Source organism: Ornithodoros turicata, chromosome 1 (assembly GCF_037126465.1).
Source record: "Ornithodoros turicata isolate Travis chromosome 1, ASM3712646v1, whole genome shotgun sequence".
In the NCBI taxonomy this organism is placed as follows: domain Eukaryota; kingdom Metazoa; phylum Arthropoda; class Arachnida; order Ixodida; family Argasidae; genus Ornithodoros; species Ornithodoros turicata.
In genome coordinates, this window is record NC_088201.1 from 205,559,923 (window position 1) to 205,587,775 (window position 27,853).

Consider the following 27,853-nt stretch of genomic DNA (forward strand, 5'->3'; position numbering starts at 1 on the left):
ACAGAGCAGTTTGTAGAAGTATGTTTGCTGGTTCATTCATGTGTCAATGCGATTGTACGCGTGTTGTACTGCTTCTGGACACAGCTATTATCCTACGAACAGTCTATCGACTGCGGGACTGGAATGCTTCATGAGTTGGAGCGAACACGTTCCGGCGCCGTCGAATTTCGAGGGCTGACAAAAAAGACAGGATTACGTACAATCGGTTTCCGCTGTGCAAGCTGCGAAAGAAGATGCTCATCATAATAGGGTGCACACTCACGTGATTGCCTTGGTGTCGAGAAATGAACAGCATGTTGGTTTTGCTTCAAGTTTGAACTTGGTTACAATATGTCAACAGTGCAGTGGACTTTGTATTCACAGTGCACCCATGTATCAGATCTTTCAATTAGTGCTTTGTGTCAAATAAATGTTTCTTTTAGCAAAATGGAGCTTCGGTTATTTCGAATATCGGGTAACGGCGGCTAGTGTGAAATCCATTAGATGTCCATGGTAGCAGACCCGGCCGGAAGGTCAGCCAAATGATAAGGCTTCTGATATGCCGACTGCCTATCCATAATTTCTGCAGCGTTGCACTCTCATTGGTCGTTTGCTTAGTGTTGTGTGAATTATTTCTATTGAATTATTTCTATTGAATTCTACGGGGGCGCTGTTGGAGCCTGGTTCGGACTTGGCGAGCGGTCGCGGCCAGCCTTTAGCGACATCGGCCAAAGACTCCCCTCAGCTCAGAATAAATTTAAATTTCATGTTTTCGTTCAATTTTCACTTGCAATACCTTTCTATACCATCGGTATTCCGAAATTTCATTCGAATTGAACGAGTTCATCGAAATAATTTACTTGCTACACAGATGTGCGGCGTTCTCAATCATATTATTACTTAATTTGAGAATGTTACGCTCGTTGCTTCAGCGACGGCCTTGTCACTTATTGTAATGGTGGCTCTGCAACATGCTGGATCCCATTTAGTTAACTGGAATGCCCATCCTCATTGATACACAGTTGGCCAATTCCTCCACTTTTTTAAAATGTTGCAATGTGAACTCTGTGAAATGTAACATGAATGTTCTGAGGAAATATTTAGACGACGTTTCTGAAGCAACGTAGCGGCGTTGTTTCGTTATGTTCAAAACGTAACGTTCGTAGAGCAACTTACCAGCAGTGTCTCTTTTTTGTTGAAAATGTAACGTATCCAGGAGAACGTTGCAGCAACTCTGTTTTTTGTTGGAAACGTTGGTCTCATGTCGGACACATTCATGCAACTTCGCTGCAACTTGTTGTGCTACTTGGGAGGATACCAAACAAAAGTTGCACGAAGCATGGCATGCAGACGCAGAATTAACCTTTAATTCACGAACCCGCAGGCCTCCTGGATGTATCACCCACGGTTTACACACAAAAGCACGTCCAGGCAGCAGTAGTATGGCATCGAAACACATTCAGAGCAGTTCGGGCCTCTCTGCACCAGAGCCGCCAAGGCCACGACGAGACGCGAGACAGCGGGAGCAAAAGCAATCGCGCGTGAACTAGGACGAAGATTGCCAGCAAAATGGGCAGGATGTCAAACCGGAGTGCAGAGGGGCAAAACTGCTCCTGGAGGCCAGATGTCCAAATGCCCTTTGCAGTTGGCAAGGGAACGGAAAGCACTGCGACGACTGGACCAAGGAGGACGCTTTCCTCGTCAAAAAGAGACCTCAATCACCTTCCTACGCCAACAAAAACCTCAAATTGAAAAAAATGGCCCGACCCCATTTATAAGAGAACCGCCGTTGTCATGGTGTGCTAACTCGAGAATGGAGCGGGATAGAAAGGTGATGCAAGCTACTACGCGGTGCTCATGTCGAGTATGTGTACCTATTAAAAGGAACTTGTTATCTGCCGTAAGGTTCGAACCTCAAAACGGGAACAAAAGTCAGGGTGTGTGGGTTGGTGCCAGGAATTTCCAGAATGAAGCCTTGATCACTGGAAATCTACGGCTGGTCTCAACTGCAGAGCTGTAGAGCAGGGAACAGGGCACGCGTACACTTACACTCTAGCATTTTGACTCAGTTCAACACCGGTAAGCAAGTTATGGACACTGAAATGTGGGAAATGTTTCAGGGTTGTTCTAGCCAGCTGTGTGAGCTCGTCATACTTTTAACGCGATATCGGGAGAACGGAACGTCGCGCGGTTGCGGGGCAACACCATTGGGGAAAAAATCCACCGGCCCCACGTATTGGGAGCAGTATAAACGCCGAAACCTGTAACTCGAGAATTGCTGAAGTCAGAAAGATGCGGTAAACTTTGCCTGGTGATATGAGCCATGTACATAAGGTGAACGTAACGTGAACACTGTCCAACGTGAGCTTCTTCCCAAAAAATGGCCCTGAAGTGCGAAGAAAATAGATTTTACATTGGCGTCCCCGCCTGGCAACTTCCAAACCACTACAGATCTGCTTCTCGTGTGACTTGAGTGATCGTAGAGATATTCCAGACCCTTTCCGACCTAAATTTTGGTCTAAATTCGACAAACGAGGTGGGCGTTACAGGACATGGAAGGTGTCAAAAGCACCAACAGAGGCCTAGAGTTTTCCAGTATCTCAACAACCATCAGAATTTCTCACAAGTCGCGAGCGTGGACGCGAAGGTTGTGGAAATGGCCTTCGTCACAACAAACCGCGTCCCAATATAACTTCCGCAGCCGAGATACTAGACCCCGAAACCTATCGAGCGACACCGCGATGTCCCTCATAGGGGTTTAATTACCACTGGACCGATACAAAATGCTGCTGTCAACTGCCACCCCAAGTGGCATGTGCACTGCTCGGGTGAACTCTCTATGCATATCTGATGTATTCAGGTGCTGTCATATGCCAAATGTGTGCCTGTCAAGGAATGCACGCGTCATTTTAAGCTTGATGTGCGGTCGACCAATAATGGGCTTGTCTACACGTTCCAAAACTGGAACATCAGCTCTTTCATCATTCAAAACTTTATATTGATTACCAGAGGGCTGATATGTGCTCCTACATAACGGTGGTGAACCGGGCAAGTTAGTATGAATGCACCGAGGTAAACTAGGACTTCAAACTAGGAGAGACGAGGGAGGGGACAGCGGTGTTTGTCCTCTCGCCTGTCTGTCCACGTTTGAAATGTTACTTTACCTCGGTGCTTCTGCACATTCTTTCTTTCTTATTTTGGGGATTTCAGGGACCCACAACTGGCCGACATAGGATAACCCCAACGCGGCCAGAATATAACCCTACGTGCATGCAGGAGCCCATGCAACTTCTACATTCTCCATATAGGATCTTATGGCGCCTACATGGTCCTTCATGACTGCTGCATGATATAGGATACCATAATCCCCTATAAGGAAACTGTATGGGTTTCATTACAACCTATAGGGATCTTATAGGGTCTTCTATCATCCTACATAATTTTATGGAAACATATATCAATGACATACAGTTTGTTTGTTTTCCAACAGGTATCTCGTTTCACTAGGCACATAACCTTCGACCATCATGAGGAACTTATACCTGGCATGTACGCACTGAACGATTTGCCTCTCTGATGTGTCTTTGAATCTCATTGGAACTTTGGAGATCATTAAACGATACTGTGTCTCCTAGTTCCGGCAGGAAAGCACATCTAAACATGTACTTTTGTGTTCTATTCTAAGTGGAGTGGGGACATTACAAGAGATATCTGAGAGCCTGTTAGTCTTCCCAACCACATTGATGGGTACTACAGCAAAAAGAAGCAGAAGCTATAGACTTTTGTAGATCTGCCAAGCTCAGACCATGTTCGCGTGAACTTTGGTGTGTTCCCAGACAACCATCAACGTCCCGAGGACGTCCCTAACTGATCCAAACGTCTCGGTCCTTAATGGACGTCCTAATGACGTCCCTGGGAAGTTTTCAAATATCCAGAAACGTCAATGAGTGATCCATTTCTGACGTCATTTTACGAATATCCACAGGATGTCACGGGGCCATTGGGCGGCATCCGCGTTTTCTTTCTTTTTTTTTTTTTTTCAGAGAGCCACGGTGTGCAATGCAGTTATAGGAGTTTATATATATTTATTTATATATATATATATATCTAAATTTAAATGCACAATGCGTATGCGCTCTTGCTGTGTGGGGGTCCCATTGTATGAAAGAGAGACGACTCATAACAAAGTATAGTTCTACTTATTTCTAAACACTGCAACATTTGCAATGCAGGACTTTTTTTTTGTCTGGAGTGATCACTAGAAAACGAGCAACTTGCATCACGGAGCAGGAGGTCGCGTGCAACCGAGGCGAAATTTCCGGATGCCGCATCGACATCGCCAGAGTTCATCATCGTCATCATCGATTGTTCTCCCGCCATCCGGTGCACGTTGACATCCTCTCCGCATAGTTTTGTAAGCAACTAAGGTGAGCTTTTGTTATGTAGTGTTTGAACTAAGTGGCAATTATGCCGAAAGCTCGAGGCAAACGCTACGCTTATATGAACGCGCGGCGGGAAGTGCAGCTGAGCTTGCAAGCATATTCTACCTAAAGTCCCTCGATCGCTCTTTGGGAAGTAGCGACAACCCTTCCCTCGCCCTCTTTATTTTTCTCCCTTTCACTCCTCCGCCCGCCATATTCTTCCCAGGTATCGACGCCGGTTCGGTTCGCTGATACATCGTCTTGCTAGCCGCCTGCTAATTTCACTTCAGCAGACCGAAATTTTGTGTATCTGCATGCGTTTTGAATGCTAAACGTCCTTGGCTTGTTTTTGAACTCCCAAATCAGAAGTAGGAGCATGCCACTTAGTGTTACAGCATGATGAAGAACCATTTGGCGGTGCAGTGAAACGCTTGAATGAAAACCAAACGAAAACGTGTTCGAAGGAAGACTTCTCATCTATTTCTCGGAAGTGCTGTTTGCCAGTCCTGCACGACTCGGTTTGCTTGTTAGGAAGATAAAAAGACAAAACATCTGCACAAGCATGACTGATAGTGACTCTCTGTAATGCATCTGCTAGGGAACTGCTTTGGAGCTGGAACTGGATTCTTCATCCGTATGGTGGAGAAGAAGTTCTCCAAGGCATGTTTTGAGAAGCGCGAGAAAAGCACAAATTCGAAGTGGTACTTCTGCAGGTAAAGTTCTTAGAGGCCAAGCGCACATGACGTTGCCAAGAGAATGCCCGTCTGAACAGGCTTCCATACTCTTCTTTCGTCGCCAATGCTGATCGATTCTACTAGAGTCATGGAGTCATTTAAGAAGGTGATGCCATCGTTGTCCTTGTGCAGCCGTCAGTCCTCCTCCGTTCGCGACGTCATCATCCTAAACCATTTGAAAAATTGGTAAAAAAAACAGGCGGTTGTCAATACATCCTTTTCAGACATGAAAGAACTGATGTTCTGAGGCTGAACAACATAGAAGGGACAAACACCCTGGACCGGCAATCCAGAAAATGTGGGTTCGAATCCTACAGCTGGCTAACCTTTTCAGTGACTTTCATCTTTCATCCTTTTCAGGTTTCTCTGTGTAGATAATGTAACGAAGCGCAGCAACAGTGTCGTGGTTGAAAAGCGTATATGCTGGGCCAACTTTCATTTTTGAGTAGTGCGCTGGATTTATGCACTCCTTTGTCAGGCGTGGAGCAAGATTTAGTTCACTTTCTTCGTCAATTTCGATGAGTTCTTGAACGCATGAAAGGGAAACTTTGTTTGTGGGAAGGCTGTTCTTGATGACCACATCACTCGGTATATATATCTGTTGGCCGCGTGATAAATGGTTTCTCAAATTTTTTAACAGGTGGGGAACGTCAGCAGAGAAGTACAGACGGCGCCTTGGGTCACAAGGATGAAGACAATGACACTGGTGCTTTTCGTTGGCTTGAAGTTTTTTCGTCCCATCTTGTGCAGCCACGCCTTCCGCCTTGCTACTTCTTTACTGCTTGTCCCCATTGGAACGGCAAACATTGCCTGTCCTGTATCAGGACGACTATTGCACCCGAAGGCACAGCAGCCAGTCATTTTCAGTCGGTTATGATAGGCGATTCAACGCGATAGTTCGGCCTTCAAAAACTACGCGCAAAGAGCACGAACGCACGAACTGAGCGAGGAGCGAACTTGGGAAGATCATGGCGGACGGAGCAAAGCGACACGGCGGAAGTGGCGCAAAACTACCACGTGAGCACCTTCGACCAACGAACGCTCCCTGTCGGCGCCGCAAGGGTTGTCGCTACTTCTCAAAGAGCGATCGAGGGACTTTAATTCTACCGACAGAACCGAGTACGCGTCTAGCTCTTACGCGCCGGACGAAAGTTGCCATGTCCCCCTTGAAATTGCTGATACATCTCTCAGGACCACCTCATCCAGTGAATCTGACGCTGACTGTGCTCATGCAGACACCTTACACACAGCCCCAGAATGTGGTGTGCGTTCGGAAAGATATTCGCCGACAGGCCGTGAGAACAGAATCGGTGCGTTAAGTGCTCTAAATTCTGCAGTAGGGACATCGCCACTACCAAGTGCTCTAAATTCTACGGCTGAAAATACGAAATCTCAGGACTTGCTACCCAAAATAAGAACTTGGGCAGTTGACCACAACGAGAAGCAAACATCCATCAGCGCTATTCTAAAGGTTCTTAAAACTCATGATTGCCACGCCGATTTCCCCAGCGACGCCCGTACACTTTTGAACGCTCCACGCGGCTCATCGTTGAAGATATCAGTACTGGGCAGTGGTAGATATTGCCATTTTGGCATATCAACAGGGATTCGAAGCACCTTGTCCCATGTGAAGGATGTTCCAGCAATAATACCACTATCTTTCAACATCGACGGGCTCCCAATCAGTAGGAGCTCCAAGCAACAGCTCTGGCCAATCCAGTGCCTTGTCAAAGTTGCTGATGTAAGCGAGCCCTTTATTGTTGGGGTATACGCTGGAAATGAAAAGCCGTCCTCTGCGAACGAATTCCTGTCTTTATTTGTGCAGGACATGAAACAACTCCTTTGTGATGGAATTGAAATCAATGGTCAACAATGTCATGTTGTTTTGAAGAGCTTTATTTTGTGACGCTCCTGTACGGGCATTTATCTTTTGCACGAAAGGTCACAACGCGAGGTCAGGGTGCCCAAAATGTACCGCAGAGGGGGAGTTCAAAGAAAGAAGGATGTGTTATCTGGATGTGGCAGCACCACTCAGGACAAACCGTAGCTTCCGAAACCAAGATGATGCCGACCACCACAAAGGGGTGAGCATTTTGACTGAGCTGGACATTGACTGCATTGCCTGCGCACCCCTAGACTACATGCACCTTGTGTGTCTAGGGGTCATGCGGAAGCTCATGAATTTGTGGGTTATGAGTCCTCGACCATTACTGGGCCCTTCAGACAGGCATTTTGTGTCCGATCAGTGCGTAAGAATGCAACAACACACACCAAGAGAGTTTGCGAGAAAGCCTAGGTCGCTAAGTGAGTTAGATAGGTGGAAAGCGACAGAGTACCGTACCATACTTCTCTACACGGGACCTGTGATTCTGAAACGTGCACTGCCATCTGCTTCATACAGTAACTTCATATCTCTGCATTGTGTAGTTTCTATCTTGGCTAGTAAGGAACTGTATCAGGAACATGCAGAGTATGCAGAGAATCTAATCCGCCATTTTGTAAATAGATTCAAATCTCTCTATGGTGAGCATCACGTTTCATACAACGTTCATTGCGTGATACACCTTGCAAAAGATGTAATGATGCATGGGAATGTTGACTCGTTTAGCGCATTCCCCTATGAGAACAACATGCAGTTAGTCAAGCGTCTGCTCCGAAAGAATGAGGCTCCTCTGGAACAGCTCCTGAACAGACTTTCTGAGAGACGGTATGTGTCCAGCAGTCTAAACCAATCCAGCAAGGGAACAGTACCTTCTCAGCCTCATAACAATGGGCCACTGCTCCCTGAATGCACCGGGCCAGAATTCAAGCTTGTAAGGACTGCTGATTACACCTTTGGAGTTGCACTCGGAGACAACTGCTGTAGGGTTTCCAGTGGAGAGTTGGTGGTCATCCATAATATTGCCACTCTGCGCTCTACAAAAGAACTTTGTATAATAGGACAGGAATTCCTCAGCAGAAGTGACCTTCATATTAAGCCATTCGAGTCATCACGTGTCGGAATTTATGTTGTATCACAACTTTCTTCCCTGAAGTGTTGGCCACTATCTGGGGCTACAAAAGTCATGAAAATGACATACAATGACAAGTATGTCGTTGTACCTTTGCTACATTAAAGGAGCATGGAAGTCACCACCAAAATATTTTTTTGTTTTTCGCTGCGTCGTTTTCTGCAAGCAATAAAATGAGCTTCTGCGAAAGAACGATGAGCGCAGGTGACCTACAGAGCGCACGCAAGGCTTTGTTCCGAATACCTTTAATAAACCCTTTCCACGAACGAGAAGACGTTGTGACGTATCACGGGCTTGGGCACGTGACCAGTGACGTCCAACGGCACAACTCAAGCATGTACAAGCGGCACATTAGCAGAGAAGAAAAAAACAAAAGAGGAAGGCACTGATCAGTTTCTATACATCACACGGGGCTCGTGTCTTTCGTCTGCGACTGCTTTCTCAGGCTGACTTTTGTAAATTTTATTGCGCAGTGACAGTACATCGCAGAGCGAAAAATATTTTGCAGGGTGACTACTGGTGAACAGCTTCACAGATGAAGCAGGGTTTTGAGCCATGTTAAACGTCACTTCCATGCTCGTTTCAGCCGTTTTTATTCGTTTTTTATTTTTCAAGAAACCTGCATCCTTGTATATCTTCATCGTTTATAAACTCCTACTCTGTTTCTCTGACTCCAAGGATTGGTAGACCCAAGTTCTCTACATATTTTAAGTATGTTAGCCTAGTATGTATGCGCAACTAAGATACACTGACACTTTCTTGAATTTTCACAGGTATGTTTATCATCGTGAACTTCATTGAAGCCGAACAAGTTGAGGTAGTTCCTGGAGCATGGGTCAAGGGAACAAGGTGCAGATGGCCAAGGGTTGGAACGGACAAAGCCAAAAAGCTTATTTTGAAACGTGCATCACCGCAGTCGTCATGGGACAGCTATGACGTTCAAGTCATAGGCGTGTTTGGTGAGTATATTATAAATTAATATGTTCTGCTGAATTTGCTGAGGTATGTTTCACCCAGATGAAAAATATATTTCGTGAGTATGTCTCACAGTGGAATCACCGAGGCAGCCACCTTGTCAACTATTCAGTATAGTTTTTAGATGATTTATTAGTGGACACGTGAGGAGCAGCCCTGTAATGTTACGCATGTTCCTTCACATAACATAGACACTTTATCAGATAATGAGCGATAATAGTAACTAAAATAAGTATAATAAATAAATTGACTACTGTTTTTTTTTTCAGCAACATATGAGGAAGCACGCGATAAACTTGAGCGGGCACAGTATACCTCAGACGTAAACTCTGACACACCGAATGAAGGTGTCAAAAGGAAGCGTTTCCCTCCCTCTCGCTTTATTGAGGAAACAGATGAACCTCTATCAGGTAATAGAACTCTTTTAGCTAACATTAATGCTTAATTTACGTCTGTGTGCTTAGAAATATCTTCCACACAACATACGCTGACATTCATCGTTGCTTCAGCAGGTACTGCAAAGCGCTCACGTCCCCTTCCCTTGTCAGAGTCTGAGCCAGAAGATGACAAGGACAGTGAAGATGATGCACCCCCTATCCCAGAAAACTTTCCGACGTGTCCTATTTTTGGTAGGTGATATCTAAATTTCAATACAGTAAAATTTGTGCACATTGTTTCATGTGTACTCTTACCACTAGCATTAAAAAGCATTTCTTCTAATATAGAGCATAAATCTGGAGGTGGCCACACAAGCAGCCAAGGTTCTAGTCGTGCTCAGCTCTCCCAAGGTATTAATTTAGATTGCAGCTGACATTTGTTCACAAAATATGTGTTCTGCATGCTCCGTGCGCTGTTATGCTTCCATCATGTGCAGGCAGCAACAGCAGTTCATTGTATGAAGCATCATCAGTGGCATCTCGGGAAATTCTAGGTATGACTGCTGGCTGCCTCAGCATATATGCGCTTTGTTAACAGGTCTTTCCTCTGACAAGGTTATTAACATTTAATGGTTTTGTGCAGGTGGCGATTCTAAAGAAAGTGGTCATCAACCTAAACATGCCCTGGCTACAGCGGGTACTAATTGTAGTAAAACAATACATGAAGTACAAATTTTGTGCGACTTGTATTCTTCTTGCCATCCTACAACACATTTGTATATTTTGTGCAGAATTTCAGGGACAGGTTCTAAAGCTGCTACAGCAAATAAGACTTATACAGTAGGGTGACAGTGACCTCCTTCGTGAGCTGTGCTCCCAAAGGACTGCATCTACCTCTTCAAAGCCACTACAAGTGCTCATAGAAAAGCCATTCACATCCTCAGAGGAACTCGAGCTGTTTGAAGCTGAACTTGATGAAGCAAAGAAGTCCATCCTGGTAAGCAAATTCACATTTTTTTTTCTGCTTCCACTTTTTTACACTGTTCTTTGGACATGTTAAGATAAATAGTTAGAGATTGAAACATTCAAATAATTTATTTTACTAAAAACACACTTTCGCATAGAGTCTAGGCTTTGTCAGGTAACATGTCTGTTGAAAACACAAGGTATATGCACCGCAGTTTAAAGAGAAAGGGACAGAATGTACAAAGAAGCTGAGCTGTGAGAACGGCAGCAGCGGAGTAGAGGGAAGATGAAAGGCTCAGCAGTTGAACGAAAAAAGGGGGATACATTACACAATAATAAAGGGGATTGATTCAGGCGAACAAGTGACACACGTGCTCTCCCGCAGTGGGTGAAGAACAGGTCAAGAGCTCTTATGTTTAGCAGACGGGCAATGTTTTGGAGCCTTCACTATTCTTAGGGAACTCGGGGAAGCCAAATGATAATGTGGGCCAGAAAATACATTGTGGCCACGTGAAGTCAAGGATTGGAATTCAGCAATTAAACACGACTCTCGGATTTTGCGTTTGTTATTGTCAGGGAAGCCCGATTCTAAGATAACGATCTTCAAGCTTGTGTTGCAGTCGTGCGCAGGAAGATTAAAATGCAGTGAAACGGGTGGGTCGCTGATGAACTTGGATTTGCCGTAGCTAAGCCTACCTTTATGTCTCGCCCCACCGGTACATTACACAATGAACTGTAACATACATGTATGAGTACTCTACCCTAATAACCGTGTCTCCTTTGTGTCCGTAGAAGCCTTCCTACATGGAATTAGATATTTATTCGACATAATGTACGTGACACTTGGTGCAGAAGATTATACAGCATACATGATATGAATTACAGTTAAGAGAGAGTTTTATTCTAAATGTGAAGTTGCTTTTGTATCTATCAATCTGTGTACACGAAAAAATAAATTTACAGGTCTGGCATCGTGTTTGGCCACACGGAGCACAGCTTGAGGGTTGCTGGTGAATCCGTGACGATATGAGTAGGTTACGTAAGTTAGTCTGTCGTTTCAAAGCAACCGTGGGCGCCTGCGGGAGAACTTCCTTCAATTTACTGTCAGCGTGAGGGGTATTCACATAGCGTTTCAGGGTTGTTTTATAGTTATTGAGTGACTGATGGAACTGAGTGGTAGAAACAACATTTGGGCTTTCTGTTCGAGGTTGTAGAAGCATGTAGGGTACCTCTCGCCTTTAAGCTTGATCTGTGGAGGGCATTCATGGCAAAAACGGAAGGATAACCACGGTTTAGGAAGTCTGGTCATGTCGCGTGCATGTTTGCAAAAAGACTTCCTGGACTGCGCATATACGTTGTAAATTTAGTTTTTACCACTTAGTTCCATCAGTCCCTCAATAACTGTAAAACACTCCTGAAACACTATGTGAATACCCTTCAGGCTGACAGTAAATTGAAGGAACTTTTCCCGCAGGCACCCACGGTTGCTTTGAAACGACATACTAACTTGCGTAATCTACTCGTATCGCCACAGATTCACCAGCAACCCTCAAGCTGTGCTCCGTGTGCCAAAACACGATGCCAGACCTATACATTCCTTTTTTTGTGTATACAGATTGATAGCTACAGAAACAACTTCACCTTTAGAATAAAACTCTCTCTTAACTGTAATTCATATCATGTATGTTACATAATCTTCTGCACCAAATGTCACGTACAGTATGTCGGAGAAATATCTAATTCCCTGTGGGAACGGTTTCACGGACACAAAGGAGACATTGTTCATCAGGCAGAGTATATATGCATAGCTCGACGTCTCGACCTGTTCTTCACACACTGCGGGAGACCACGTGTATATTGGTCACTTGACCACCTGAAACAGTCACCTATAATGTATCCCCCTTTTTTCGTCCAACTGCTGAGCCTTGACCTTTCTTTTTCTCCTCAGCTGCAGTCCTCACAACTCCGCTTCTTTGTACATTATCTCCCCTTCTCTTTAAACTGTGCTAGTATACCTGGTGTTTTCAACAGACGTGCTACCTGACGAAGCATAGACTCTAGCAAAAACTTGTATTTAGCAAAATAAGTTATTTGAATGTTTCAATCGCTTTAACTATTCAGCTTATTCACTTGCGAGTGCTAGATTTTTCCAATTTTTGCCTTGTACAGGTTCTCTAATATATGAGTTATGTTTTTATTGGGCAGTCCTGACATACAGATACATCTACATCTTACTCAGGACTGATTTATTGGGTATTTTTGAGACACAACAAGTATACAATGACAAACTGTCTTCTGTGCAGGTGCAAGAACTTGGCGCAATTGGAGGGAATGATATAGGCCAGGCCGTTCGGAATATCCTTGCTTACCTGTTGACAAATGAAGCTGCTGTGGACTACAGCTGGCTGGGGCGAAAGGGGAAAAAAAGTTTTCTAAGCTTCAGATGCCTCAGATTATCTACCGTGAGTATGAGCGAAGTGTTGAACAAATTTGGGTGTTTGCTACATTCTGCTACATTCATTCTCTTTGAGCACTAATTCTAACATAAATCAGGCCACTACACAGGATTCTATGCCAACCCCCAGAAATCCGATGGCGAAAAAAACAACAACCTTTGACGAATGCAAAAAATGAATGTATGACCACCTCTGCCAAAATTTAGTGCCAAGCTGCCGCTACCCAGTTCGCAAGTTGGTTTAGTGCGCGTTGTTTCCTCCAGCGGCACATGTTCATTTCACTGAAGCCGAATTCTTGCTGCGGCTGGAGGTTTCATGTTTGCTCGGCACAGAGAATGACTTTGCTTTTGAACGAAGCGGTGTTGTGGCATGGCATGACTGGCGCATTACCGTCGCGAGCAGGTTGCACATTGGACGCACAATAATGACTGGCGGCGCATGCTGTGTGTGGAGATGGCGGAACCGGATGAAACCAGACGGGGTTGCGCTGACCGCATCCTCGAATCTAAGCCGGACCCGTAGTTTCATACCCAGAAATTTTGAAAACAGTGTTGGCCTAAAATTGAATAAATACGGTATGCATGGTGTTTGTTTTTATCTGTAACAAATTTGCATAAAAAGGGGAGTTGCCTTAGGACGCTTCTTACTCTACAGGGCTGCTTCTAGGAAACAATATTGTTTCTAAGTTAGGTGTCTAATTAACAGATATGTTGATCAGCTTTTTAATTATTCACTTTAGGAAGCACATTGCAATTACGATAATAAAGCCTGATGTCCACATGATATGCTGGAATCCCTGATGAAGCACAGAAGCATGAAGTGTGTGCTACGGACCTGAGTATTTGACCGCTATTGTCTACTGTAACCCACACGTGGTCGGCAAAACAGCGTCAGCGGCGTTGACATCTCCGCCCTCACTTAAAGTCACAGAAAAACGTCATGTACAATGCAGGGAACCCTTATCGGTGTTTGTTTCATGATCTTTGTGTTGTAGCTTTTTTTTGCTTTCTTTTCTTCCTTCATGTGTTCGCAGTCGCTTGCCGTATCACTCATTTTATCCTGCTGGACACGGCTTCGCCTTTCACTGGTACCATAATCCCTGATATGTAGTGGTGACGCACATTGCTCCTTGCAAGCGAAATAAATACAGGACAAATCACGTATGACCTTTTTCTGTGACGTTAGGGGAGGGCAGAAATATCGACTCACTGTCACTGTTTTGCAGAACAGTTGCTCTTTGCAGCAGACGACAGAGCTAAAATAGTTAGGTATGTAGCATGCGCTGCGATTACTTTTGTGCTTCCTCAGGGATTCCAGCACATCATGCGAACATGAGGCTTTAATATCTCAATTGCAATATGCCCCTTAAAGACAATAATTAAAACAGTTGATTAAAATGTCTCTGTTAATTAGACCCGTAACTGAGAAAAAAATACGGTCACCCAGTATCAGCCCCGTCGAGCAATCGAACAACAAAAGTAAAAGCGTCCTAAGACAACTCCCCTTTTTATGAAAATTTGTGACATATAAAGGAAACACCCTGTATGTAGCAGCCTGGCTGTCATGATAGTTCAGTCTGTAAGCTCTTCCAAAACATGTGAACTGACCACTTTTGACAGACGGGAGTATACTAGTTTGTTAACATTAAGGTCACTGACCCTACTAGCGCAGTCAAGACAAGGGACACGTAATAACAGTTGTCCATCCATGTCATTTCCCTTGTTTAGTTTGTGCTATGATCATACACCTTGATGATCAGTTTTGTGTAATCATTGTCATAACTAGGATACGATGTATGTTGTGAAGAAAAAAAGAGGTACGGTAATTGATGACCCTGCACTTCTACCAAGATGTGAGGTAGGGAAGGTGCTAATGATGTAGACAGTAAAGAACATTAGCCACAAGGAAAAGCTGGCACCACCTTCTTCCTTACAATATGACAATTTGATAAGATGAACTATTTCTAAGTAATCAGGCCACTTCTCATAATCACATTTCCCACCTTACTTTTAATGTGAATTGCAGTTGTAAATATTTCGAACTTCAACAAAGACAGCCCACAGTCACATTACTGTGTGCGAGGCCCTCAAGGCATGACACAATTTTCTTGTGGCCATCACAGTAAAAGCATTAGGAGTAGAATCATGCAGAGGTATTATACGACTGTAAAGCCTACACACAAAATAAGAATGCTGCATAATTTCAATGTGTCCTTAGCACAAACAATTTCTTTAATCGTGCCCAACTCAAGAGCCAACAAAAACATCATACATTAACACTAGTGGAGTTAGTGTTTATCACCTGTGAAGTGCAGTTGTTATGGGCAACAGTAATAATCACTCAGATTTGTCTGGCAGATCAGAGACTGGCAGACTTCACATCACTTCCTCCAGCTGTCCTTGAAACTTTACATTCATCTGCTTTCAGGAACACTTCAGACGCACAAACAGCTTCATTGAGCTACACGAACAGACATCGAAAACGCAATGACTTCATGACGCAATGACGCAATGAGCGAAGTCGTGGCTTCGTCACGCTAAAGATCGCCAGAATATGAAGGGCAGCTCCACCCAAGAAGGTCGGAATTCGTGAGCGGTATCACATAATCGACTTCAAGTGAATATTTAGTGCATGTTAGTGGACATTCTTCGTAGAGTTTCTGGTGGGTGCAAGCAGTCCTGTTGCCAATTCATCTTTTTCTTGTGGTCCCGCACATTTTCTTTTACATTTATCTTCCATGCATATTGTGTTCAGCACACTAGCCATTACTATCATTTTGTATGTATGATGTAAAGTGCTCGCAACTTCCAAAGTATCTCCCGTTAGCATGATCACGTTCCCGTAAGTGCCCGACTGGCGGTGAAGATCAGTCGTTATCGGGTCTGACCCATGTTGTTTCGAGGGGTGGTTGGATGTAGACATGCTGTCGCTTGTTGTCAACACGTGTGGAAACAGACTCGGCAAAGAGTCGGGCGAGGTGTCTCAAAGATTGCCCCCCCCCTTTTTTTATTTTTGTCGAGTCCATTTCCACACGTGTTGACAACAAGCAACAGCATGTCAACATCCTGCCACCCCTCGAAAGAACTTGGGTCAGACCCATTACTTATTGTGATCTTCACCGCACTCTGGTGCTTATCGGAGCGAGGTGACGGCAATGGGAGATTGATTGGAAGTTGAAAGTACTGTACGTCATATCTAGTCACTCTTAAATGGTGGTGCCGTTCTTTTTGCTGTAATACCTTTGACTTCATGTAAAAACCCAGCATATACCGCCACAGTAACAAGGACTGTTACGTTGGCTGATTCACTGTCATGTTTTTATCACAAGCAAGTGATTCACCTGTAGTTCATTTTTTGATACTTTATTATCCCTTTGTGGGAACCATTTTACATGACTTTCCTCTTTCCTATATCTCCAAATGTCTTTTTATATGTATTTAACTTTTTCTTTTAAATCAAGCTATGATAAACAAGCTACAGCTCATTCTACACTATATGTTACAGTTTACTTTATTGAAGTGCTCCTTGTGATGACAATCTCTATGCATTTTTTTTTTTTTCATGTAAGCACAAGCTGTAATATTTTCCCACAAAGTTAATATAGAAGTATGCCACAACGCTATAGGACATTCCTAGGAATGTGATTTCATGTGTTTCTGAATAAATTTGACGACATTCATTAAAGAGTTTTGGTGTGCTTTGTACTAGCAATTATATTGCGAAAGATATATCACAGACATTACAACATTATCTACAGAAGCATGATTGGCTGGGATGTTTGTGATCGGCAATTGTGCTTTGTTTCAGGATAAGCTAGTGCTCGTATAGGGGGAGTACTACTGGAGCGTAATTCGCCTGAAATTACCTAGGTATAGGGTTCAGTGGAGGCAGCATGTAATTCAGCAACATACTTAGCTTGATGGTCACTGTAAATCATATTTTGAGGGTGGGCTAGGATGACCGTACAACATCCTTGAAACGCCAGTAAGGATATCCACTGGACTGACAAGGGACATCTATGGATGCAACTTTGGCAGTAAATTTGACGTCCACGAGACGTCATACGGATTTTCGTGGACATCCTCAGGATGTCCAGATGTCCGTAAATGGACGTCCACAGGATGTTCCTGGAACGTCTGTGGTTGTCTGGGTTGCAGCTTTGGTACGACTGGTAAAAGTTAGCCTTACTGTTTAAGTTTCTTGCTGCATGCTGATGAACGTTGCCATAAGGCTGCAAAAATATAATTAGCATCAAAAATATGATGGTATTTTACTTCTGAATCAACATCCGATCAGGACACAATTTCGAAGTCACAGTGATATTACAAGAAGATATCCTAGTTAGACAACGTGATGACGTTTCGAATGACATCTTTATTAGCATCAGCAGATCATTTCTTTTAGATCATTTCAGGACGTCCATAGGACATTTGTGGTTTACTGGGCAACTAAAGAACACGTCTTACTCGGTTGTCGTTCATATCCATAGAAATTGGTTTTGTTTTACAGATAGGTGTGTCAAGCATAGTCCCTTAGTGAGAAGGGACCTACCTCTTGATGTGACATTAAGAAGTTTTGAAAAACCAAGCTTTAATTTATACAGGCAACATATTTCGAGATACGAGTCGAAGAATGGCATGCATTTTAAAAGCCGTTACTAGGCTTAGTGCGGAAGCTGTTCTGTTCTTCCTGTTCCACGCCGCACTGGCCACTCTGGCTCTCTGCCATAAAATGAAACTAATGTTGCAGATGCCATCAAGTGACTTGAAGGACACTGTCTGCAAGCTTTTATTAAGGCAGAAGAAAATGAAGCAATGAAGCAGACGGTCGAATATTACGTATATCGTTCGCTCCTCCTTGCAGGCGACACTGTCATTTGTTTCTTATGCTTGCCTCACCTACTCTGATAGTTCGCTCTTCCGACCTGCTGTTCTTGCTTCTCATATTTTTACTTGCTTATTATCCCATTACTTCTTATTACTCTCATATTATAAGTCTTGAATTATTCAATATCGAACAGGAGGCTAGTACGGTGACGTCAGCCTGGAGGTGGGCTCATTAACTTCAGCATGACCACTGGACGCTCCTTGGGGTCGTATAGCGTTGAAGTGCAACGAAATAACCCACGTGCATGCAGGGGACTGCCTGAGATTTCATGCTGTGTTCCGTCAGCTTTCCCACCAATATCACTAATTGCTCATCTTCAGCACCAGCTCGCCTGTTTGACGCTGTGTCTGTGCCGCAAGATAACCGAAGCAGCACACAATACTGGGCCTATATTGGCTGGTGATTGGCTATACGCCAATTTCGCAAAGATTTCCCTTGTATTGGCTGAAACTGGCCAATATGGGCCCCATATTGCCCAGTTTGAGCTAATATTGGTAAATTCCTGGCAATATGGGCCCCATATTTCCCGTGTACACCCCATATTGACTGAAAATGCAGAAAATTATACGTGCTCGTGTTGCACAAAAGCCAGGGCATACACCAGGGCATGATTGGACGTTGAAGCGTGTGAAATGCCCAATTCAATACGTCGTTACATCCAACAACTTCCTGAAGATGATACACCTTGTTCATAGAACGCAGCAATCCCATTGTAACATTCATTAGAACTCGACAACTCAACTTTCTACTTTCTGGAAGCAGCCGCCATCTTGCTTCGCGAGGGTCGGTCCAACCGACTGAGAGCGAGCGTGATCGTTTGAGCGAAATCACGCGTCCTGCAACTAATGCGCATGCGCGACAGTCGGGTCCGACGTTTCATCTAGGCTAAAATATCGCTGGTTTCTCTAATGATAACGGAATTGCGGCTGGTCAAGTAAAAAAACACAATGTCTGATAGAAAGGGATGGCTCTTCTGTCAAGTTAGGTGCTTTCAACTTACTGCATGCAGTGTCAGTTGCTGAGACATATGTCCTTCACCATCACGAAAGTGTTTCGCTCCTTTGCACTCTCGAAGAGGGTTGGAACTTTTTGGGTTATAGACTATTTGATCCCAATGAAGGCTTTTGAGGGATGTTTTGCAATGGCAGTTCCGTGGGACTGCCTGTGTCCTTCAGAAAGACGGGCTTAGCACTTCTGTTCTTCGTTTTCGATGCAATGCAATGTTGTTTTTTAATTCCATGCAACGTGGATCAATCAGATCTGCAGAAATGAAAAAGCAAAAAGAAGAGAGAAGTAATATCAGTGGTGGATATTAAAGTGGATAATGTGTTATTAACACACGCACTCCCCATTAGCGTTATTACAGAAATATTGGCAAGATTGGCACAAAATAGGCTTGCCAATATGGGCAGCCCATATTGGTCCAATATGGAGCCTGGTTGCACTTCCGATATTGGTCCAATATTGGCAGCCCGTATTGGACCACTATTGGCGTGCTGCTTGGGAAGTTTCGTTTTTGTCAGCATCACAGCACCCGTTACGGCATGAAACAGAGAGCTGGCTGCTTCCGCGCTAAGCGGAGCAGCAGCGGTATACGAGACTCAAAATGCGTGTGCTCCGATATTCTTCAGCTCGTTCTTCGGAATATGTTGGCCAGACAAGTTGAAGCTTTGTGCATTATGAAAACTTTTGACAAAACTGTAGGGGTGTACCAAATTTCGTTGGTATCAGACATGCATACGATTTTTAACGCTTTTTCGAAATGTGTTCGAAGATCTTGCTGCACCTGCGCATGCTGTTATGATCTATGTAAGACTACACAGTCCTATCTCTTCTTAAAACCCTAGAATGAGGCTCGTGCCCCATTCCTCTTCCTCTTTATTCACCTGTCGGCACCTTACATAGGCCCCGGGGTGCTGGTTTCGTCCCTCCTGGGATGATATTTGCATATATTGCAGGTTGGGGCTATGTGCATGTGACCATCAGGAGTGACATAACCAATGGTCTTAAGTATGCCTTGTTTCGATGCCGTTTGGGTAACAGTGTATGGGCCTTGTGGTGTAGTTCTCATCCCAGGTAGGCGCCTCTGTACTAGGATAAGATCGCCGAGTTTGATGTCCGGGATGCGATTGCTGTGACGACGGTCGAAGTGTAGCTGCATAGCTAGCCTGTACTTGTTGATCTGATCCAAGTTGTTGCGCTTCTCGGTTAGAATGATTGTATCACTGATGCCTAAATCCTGATCAGCATGGAGAATAGGTGAGCGGCCATGTAGAGCAAAGTAGGGAGAGCACCCTATGGCTTGGTTGTGGGAACGATTACGATGATGCGTTGCAGCTTCCAAACATGGTTTCCAACCACCGGGAAAATCAGGATACATGTGTATAAACTGCTTGATATCGCGGATAGCCCGCTCAGCCATTCCGTTTGCCGCAGGGTGGTAGGGAGCTGTGAACTTCAACTGGATATGTCGTTCTTGGGCCCATGTGGCCAGACGCTTGCTTGTGAACGCAGGTCCATTGTCACAGATGATGGTCTTAGTGTTTGTGAAGATATCCCGTTCCAGCATGGCAATTACGCTCATGGTATCTTCCCCCCCTGGCCGTGTGTTAATTACTCGAGTGTGTTCATCGATGGCAAGCAGAAATGATTGGGTTTTCCTGATGCCCTCAGACTTTTTACGTAATTCAGCAAAGTCGAGGTGTATCACTTCGAATGGTACTGATGAATGGTGAGGCAACGTCATGCGATCAGCTCTTTGACGAAACTTGAGTTTGTTTCTTTGACACAAGTCACACGAACGAACGTAGTTTCTGACGTCTTGCTTCATACGTGGCCATGTGAAACGTTGACATATCTTGCGATAAGTTGTTGAGATGCCGTCATGGCCACCAGACTCTGGGCTGTCATGGTAGAGGTAGAGAACTCTGTTTATCATGGTTGAAGGAACTTCGTACCTGCCTTCCTTGAGGATTATCGGCTGAGTGCCTTCCCATATTAGTGAATTGGAAAAAATTGCGGCGGTGAGATGCTCGAGCCCAAGGCGAGACATAGCATCAGCGTCTGTGAGGACCTTTCCTGGCTTGTAGTGGATCTTCATATCAAATTGTTGGAGCTCTGAGGACCATCTTGCAAGGCGTCCCTTGAGGTCGGCAGATGTGAGGATGTGCGTCACGGGTTGGTGATCTGTGAACAAGTTGAACGTCCTTCCATCAAGGAAGGTACGGAAGTACCTAACGGCTTTTACAACAGCGAGAAGTTCTTTCTCTGTTGTACTATAATTGAGTTCCGTGTCGTTGAAGGTGTATGAGTAGTACCCTATAGCTGTCATTTGTTGGGCGGCGGGTTTCATCGCGTCACGCTGGTATAATACAGCGCCCGTTCCAAAGTGGGAGGCATCGGTACGCAGCTCAAATGGTAACTTGAAATCTGGTAGTGTCAAGATGGGTTTGGAAGTGATTGCTGCAAGAATGTCTTGATAAGCAGCTTCGCATTGCGTAGTCCAGTGGAAGCGAACGTCCTTGCGAAGTAAAGCCGTTAGACATCTTGTTCTTGCGGCGTAATCCTGGACGAACGCACGAAAGTGGCCAGCCAGTCCAAGGAACACACGCAGGGAGTGTACATCGTAAGGCTTCGTCATGTGCTTGATCTTCTCCACAGATTCCTCTTTAGTTGTTTTGGTCATGCCGTCAATTCGCCTGCCCAGGAAAACAACACTAGAGCTGAACCAAACGCTCTTCTTAATGTTGATTTGGAGGTTGGCATTACTGAGTGCTTGTAGTACCATATGGAGATGATGGTAATGTTCCTCTGTTGATCTCGAATAGACTAGAATATCGTCTATGTAGACATGTACGAACTTGCCAATAAATGGTTGGAGTACAGATGTCATCATTTTTTGGAACCACGCAGAGGAATTTTTCCACCCGAATGGTAGACGATTGTACTCGTATAAGTCAAACGGTGTGACAAAGGCCGTGTACTTTTTTGTTTCCTCTGTTAAAGGGATTTGCCAAAATCCTTTGCAGAGATCGATGCAAGAAAAGGTTGTGCTCCCACCTGTTTGGTTGATAATATCATCCACATGGGGCATGGGAAACGGAAAAAGGTCGGTCTGACGGTTTAAGAGCCTATAGTCGGTGCACAAGCGAAACGAGCCATCGGCTTTGGGGACAATAGTTATGGGTGAGGCAAATGAGGATGTTGATGGACGAATTATGTCTGCGTCGAGCATAGCCTGGAGTTCTTGCTGCAGCCAGTTCTTTTTGTCAAGTGATAAGTTATAAGGTTTTCGCCGAATAGGTGTGGTGTCCCGGATTGTAAACGGAACCTCAGGTGTGCTATACTACCCCAAATCTTGTTACGGCTTAGTAGCCAGTACTTAACACTGACAGAATTGCACAAGCGAACAGACGAGTTGCAATTTAGCTTCAAACGAGCTTAGCTTCAACCATTACGAGTCTCCGGTGGCCGCGTTTGCTGTATGCTACCACATTCTCGCCCTCGCGTCCTTGCTTGACAACCACCATGCCACCAGCAAGCACTGGTTGTCGCGCATGCGTGGTTTGTTCGTTTTGCTTTGACTGTTGTAACGGACGTTTCTCGTCACCGTATGTGGTCCGCACAACTTCGAGCGTTCCATTAAGTCCGCAGCGTATCAGAGGCTTTGTATTTGTTCCCACTTGATGTTGCCATTGTGGCAACCCGTCTGACATTACAACTGCCCGTAAGTGGGAGCGTTTCCACCAACTGCGAGCAGACGAGTCTCGTTTTTGAAATGGCAAACAGTTGAGACGCTGCCCTGGATTTGAAGCCAAACCGCTCTTCGCCTTCAGCATTCTTTGCCATTTCAGGTATGTAAGTAATATAACTGTGAAGCAATACTTTCGACAGTGACATGCATTCTAATTGTCCAGTTTGCTCTATTTGCAGTCAATTGCACAACGACAGAGAGATAGAAAGCCATATGAAACCGTTAGCGACTGCATGCTTTGTGCAGACGGTATCTCTTGTGTCTGTGTCTCGGCACTGCTATAGATCGGTGTGCCGCTATCGTGTTTTATGAAATGATATTTCTTGCGGGTTAAGCATGCATCACGCAGTGGTCACAAGCGAGAGAGACGCAACCATCGTGTTCAATGTGGTCGCGACTCGTACACGTCATGACAAGGCTTGGAAGTGGTGTTGCGGAAGAAAGACAGGGTGGACCGAAAATGAGAACCTAGGTGTGCTCTTTTTCGTTGTTCATCGTTCGATCAATGTTACTTTTGTGCGCCCATGAGGGCAACGCTCAGGTGTGTCAGTGATAAATGGATATCCTTCGAAAGATGCGTACTCGTCAGTGGCCAATAAAGTGATTTGTTGCTCCTGTCTACTGTTTAGTGTGGATTTTTGCGCGTACTCATCTACCGCACACATGAAGAGCTTTCTTTGCAGAACATTTCAGAAAACAAAAAGACTGCAGCACTTTTAAGTTTGCCATAACCAGCATCAGTGCAGCTCTAATGTTAACATCACCCAGAACAGCTGTTATGTTAACCTCAGCTTATGTTAGCAACAAGACGGTGGCCCAAATCACATCATACCTGTTGTAATTGTTTTCGATAGGGTACGCGACACAGTTGTCCTAACTCTCGTCCTCTTCCTTTCAAGGACACAGATACATCTCAGAAGCAATTAGCTTACTGCATACGGGACGCAATGTTGACGTTCGGAACCATGGACGAGGTGAGTTTCGCACCCGATAGACAAAAGTAAGAGATATGAGTATCGGAACATGGTATCCGTCCGAAGAGCCATGCAAGATCAGGGACTCAACCACACTGTATTCAAAACCTGTCAGCATTACTATCAAATACGCTATGCTGACACTTGATCAGAAATGAAGCTACGATGCAGTGTAGCTACAATTCTGGCCATCATCGGTATCTTATGTACAAGAGAAGGTCCTGTACTTCAGCCACAATTATCACATATATTTGCCCTGGGACCCAGGACACATACTAACCCCTGTCCCCATCTCCTTCCTGCTGGCCTCTCTTCACCTGTCAAAATCTGTACGACGCTCATAGACACTCATGCTTCGCTGCGCTAACACACACCAAGAAATACGTGAAATAGACAGATGATTTGCTCGTCAGCTAAGAAAGTTTCGATCTGGTACGTATTCCATCCGAGCAATGTGTTGCTTTTAAAGACCTGCTCCGGCAATAATTGTCCGCTATGCATGTACTTTATATTCGGAAATGTCGCGATCCGCGCCATTCGAAGACACGGAGCGAGCAGAGGACATGCGGAGAGTCGATCCTGAAGCTATCGCAGCGCCATCCAACGGGAGCCAATAGCAACGGGCCGCCGCGTCTCTAAGGGGAGGCCGCGCGCTTTCCCAACCGGCCCTATCTATAAACGTTGGGTATAGCTACTTCTGTCTCACTTGATATCAACCAACCAGAACTGACCAATTTTGTCACATATTTATTCCTGAAATGTTTGTTTTCTCATTCGAACTGCATGAACTGAACGCAAGTATTAGTTACGTTACTTGTTTTAGATTAGTTCACTACTACGCAGCTCAACAAGACATTACTTTGGTAACTTCATGACTTATCAATTGCACGTAACATGAGGAATATAGAAATCGCCATTTGTGGTGTAAATTATATTATCTGATGTTATTTTTCACTCTGTATCCCATGGCTGTGATAGTCTCTGTGTCTCATGGTCAACTCTCATCTCTGCTCATGACTGTGATGGAAATTGACAAAGAGACAAAAGTGGTTATCACCTCAGGACCAAAGATCATCAGTTTCACCCGTCACGTGTTTATGCAATACCTCATGTACATACCGGATTCACCACGGAATTGTTCATTGGAGACAACCATTGATCATTTCCAATCATAACTAGAATGGTTGCTCAAGAAAAACATATCTAAGTTAATTTGGTTAGTAATAGTGAGAGAGAGAGAGATTATGCGTTTAATGGCACACACACAACAAAGGCCAAAGAGCGCCAAAACTATGGTGAGTGTGTGGGAGATGATTATGGGAGAGATGATATGGGACAGAGAGAGAGGACGATAACAACAACAAGTGATAATAACAAGTGAGTGTGGTGGTTAAAAGCTATCTACAGGTATCAGCGATGAGATGATCCAGGATGAGAGATTTACATGAGGAGTCGGGTGATATAGGGTAAAGGCGAAGCAATGCTGAACATCTACATCTGACTAAGTAACCCACACATGGTCAAAAACTGGATAACATTATCAAACGGCACAAGAGGACTGTCGCCCAGTAGAAGGGCTGGGTGGAGTGCAACATAGTACGGTAGAGTGCGGTGTAATACTGTTGGCCTTCGTGTTCGAAGTGAGGGCACGATGCCAGTCCGTGTAAGACAGTCAAGCTGTCAACGCAGTGCACGCAAGCTGGCGGATTCTGACCTCTGAGTAGGTGGTAGGAATAGTAACAAGATGTATTTGACGCTGTCATGCGATGCCTACAACTTGCTTTTGATGTTTGGCTGGGGCCACGGGTGGTTGGGTATTACTGGGAGCCCTCTATTTTGTCAACTAACACATGACAGGTTGCTCTTGTTTTTGTTATTTAGGAAAGCTGTCATACAATGGTTCCTACAAGGGGAAATATAGCAGACATAGAAACTTGTTAACTTATCAAACCAAGACAGGAAGGTGTCTAGGTTCACATGTTTACTGGTCAAGACAAGGGAGTGGGTTAACTTTAAAAAAAGTCCAGTGCCAGTGTTTGCATCCACTTGACCCAATCTTGATCATACCCACACCATCACATGCAGTATGTATGTATGCACATAAATTAAGCTTTAAGTACAACATGTTGCTCACAAATGCAAAGGCACTGCAGCTCTGTAAAAAACTAGCATGCTCTGCAAGGTTATGAAACAAAAGGGGCTCGACTAGACAGCAGTGTCTTCAATATAGTGAAGGTGTTGGTACTTGGGGCACCGAACACGAGGGATGCTGCCTTGGCGGCACTGGTGAAATTTGTTCCGAACTGTGGGATTCCTACAACCCCTTAATTATGATTATCTGTGCATTATTCTGGGATAATTGTGAATAGTGGACTTGTAGTGAACATGGGGATAGTGGACTGTTAGTGAACATATCACTAGTGGACTCCATAATAGCGAACATGTCCATAGCGAATAGCAAACTTTCGAGCAGAGCACATGAGCAGTATTTTTAGAGAGTGTGTGTGGGGGGGGGGGGAGGGGGCTGAAAATTTATGTTAGGAGGAGCAGAACAAGTCTGGAGACAAGTTCAATTTCTCCTCTTTTTTTGGTTACAAAAGGATTATTTATTCATGTCACTAGAGTAATACTGCGATGTCGCACAGCAATGTCGTTTCCTCGAAATCCCCACATGTTGCAGGATAAATTACTTGCTTGGCCTTCATGCATGTCTTTGCAGTCGGACGGCATCAACGAAGTCCGTATTTCCGTGTAGTACAAAAACATTACAACAGTATTTCCCATGTTTTCCCGCTAATAATGGCCTTTTAATATTTCAGTTTTCTGTGCACAAACATATCGCTAGAGTTACAATTTTTTGGTTTTCCTATAGGCTGTGTGGACAGCTGCCAGAAGGCTTTAAAACGATGGGATTTTTTGTAAAGTGTTGATTTCATTTCTCTGTCCTTAAGACCATGGTTTTGATGAATTCTGGTCCCACTCACTGCTATAACGTTCAGATTGTAGGAGGAAACTCGAAGAATGCACAGCCTCAACATCCCAAAGACATCTATTGTTTAGTCGTATAAGGTCACCAGGGGGGATATCTTTATTATATCAAAGTAAATAGGAGGGAAAGGTTAGCTTGCACCAAGGCGGGTCGCTATTCCCAGCAAAGAAATGCAAACAAAAAGAAAAACAAACCACCAAGGGCAATGCGATGAACATGTACTGCTCGCGACACCGTTGTCTGAAATTAGCGTCCCCCTGTTTATCCTATCCTAAATATTCAGGTGTTGCAAGCCCACTCGTTTTGAGTAGTAAACATGTGCACCCTATGGTCTACCTTTAAATACAACACTGACACAACGTTTCGGAGGGCGACCAATGAAGCGCGGGCTGCGGATCCACTGATCGTCGATTTCAGACAACCGTGTCGCGTGCAGTACAGTACTATGGCTATTGAGAATTGTTGTGTCCGTCCCAATCTCCTCCGTGTCTCTGGTTCCTCCTTCTTCAAGTATGCACCAGCTTGTCAGCGTCCTCTCTCTCTTTTACCAGGTAACAGTTGTGTTACTGAGCTTCAGGACATGTCTTTAAGCGGGCCATCGCTGCAGAAGAAAGAGTAAATATGTTGCGTTTTATGACGTCTTGTGCTAATGCTATACAAGCATAGCCCAGGCAAGTTCACGACAGTTAATAAGATAGACCTCAAATAACGAACAAAAAGTTGTCTGGTACCCGGTACATTTTAATGTAGGTATTCTCTCATTACTTCGAGCTAGGATAATTCATACTTTTGCATACTTCAGACAAATTTCATGTCGCCTACATGTTTAGCCCACAGTTTTCAGTGTATTGAAAAGCTTATTAACTGAACGGCATTTTTGCCTAGTCAACCTTTTCCATTCCATTGTGAAACACTGCTACTAGCCGAAAATGGCTTCCGCATGTTGCTGACGCCACCTCTTGAGACACCCTCCTTTGAGCATAGCCCTCACCTCCAGATGCCTGTCTCCTAAAAAGGCACCCCTACTGCTTGGGCTTTAGCTGACATCACACATTTAGTTTTGAGGACTGACGTGTTAAGCTAGTAACCATCGACATGCTCCTTTTGAATATCTCTGGAGTTATTAACTTATGCCTGATTTTTTGTGTCCCCACTCATAATAGCACTTCTTTAAAAGAAAGGCTAAAAATGTGAGCTGCACCATATATTTGGAGTAATATTTGACAATTTGAACAAAAATATGTAATGACCTGGGGTTTGAATTAACGAGTTTACTGTAATTTGATGTTCTACACAACGTCTTGCAATTATGACCATACAAAAAAGTTGCA